General features: G+C 32.3%; 1 non-coding gene across 1 annotated transcript; it reads left to right on the forward strand.

The window, feature by feature from the left end:
- The first annotated feature begins 450 nt into the window (after window positions 1–450).
- On the forward strand, window positions 451–603 carry LOC132642948 (U4 spliceosomal RNA). The gene has a single exon (XR_009583419.1). It is a non-coding gene; the product is annotated as a U4 spliceosomal RNA (small nuclear RNA).
- Window positions 604–1,118: the final 515 nt, after the last annotated feature.

Below are 1,118 nucleotides of genomic sequence, written 5' to 3' on the forward strand. Positions count from 1 at the left end.
TATATAGAAACTACATAAAAAGTCGTATATGTTGCGATAATTAACAATTTAAAATATTTACAGAGCATTTGAATAAATTGCGGTCAACGATTTTCTTGTTTGACTCTCGAAATCCAAACTGTATCACATAAATTGGGAGTTTTCACCTTTATCCTTACACGATAAACGTGGAGAGAGAGACTAATGTGGTAAAAAAATTAAAGGAGTAGTATTAAATTGAGATCAAGGAATATATAACGATATATAATTTAAGTCAAATTATCATTTTAGTTGATAATATTTTCGTAAGAAACATATAAAAACAAACCTGACAAGTAAAATAGACCGAAAAGAATAATATTCAATAGCTAAATGATCTGCAGATCAAGTTAGTCCCACGTTGGAAACCTATAAGCAAAGCATAGGAAAAGTGAGCATATAAAAATGGGAAGTGGGAAAGAGAAGAAAAGCATCTTTGCGCTTGGGGGCAATGACGCAGCTAGGGAGGTTCTAACCGAGGCGCATCTATTGCTCGTTGAAAACTATTTCCAAACCCCCTCTTCGGCCTCGGTTCTGCCTTGGCAGTCGAGAATTTTTGGAAGGGCTTCCTTTTGGGGTAAATCCCTACAATTCTTAGTTCAACAACTTTTATCTTTTTCTATAAAAAAGTTTTATGTTTGTTCTATAGTCTATGAAACACAAAAAATCATTGTCGTTGGTAAAATTGGCAGCTCAACAGAAACTTATTTAAAGTACAAAGAGAGAATTCAATATCAACCCTCTTTTAGTATTTGACATGGAGATATGCTGGTCATTCATCTATCAGGTCCACAATATACCTCTTTTTTTTTTTTTTTTTTTAGGTTTATCTTAGAAGAAGTGTAGGTCCACAATATACTTCTTTTAAGTATTTCTACATAGGTTAACGGAGAATCATCATTTTTAATATTTAGAGTATAATTTCTTCCTTGGACCAAACTCTTATTCTTTAATCTTTCTAGAGCCCAATCTCTTATATCTTCTATCATACTCCTAAATATTATTATTTTTGGATAACAGTAAATTCTCGTTCAACCAAAATTGTGATCTTTACAAAACAACTAACTCTTTTGGACTCAGAGTTAGCTCTCAATCTAGCT

The sequence above is a fragment of the Lycium barbarum genome, chromosome 5 (genome assembly GCF_019175385.1).
Source record: "Lycium barbarum isolate Lr01 chromosome 5, ASM1917538v2, whole genome shotgun sequence".
In the NCBI taxonomy this organism is placed as follows: domain Eukaryota; kingdom Viridiplantae; phylum Streptophyta; class Magnoliopsida; order Solanales; family Solanaceae; genus Lycium; species Lycium barbarum.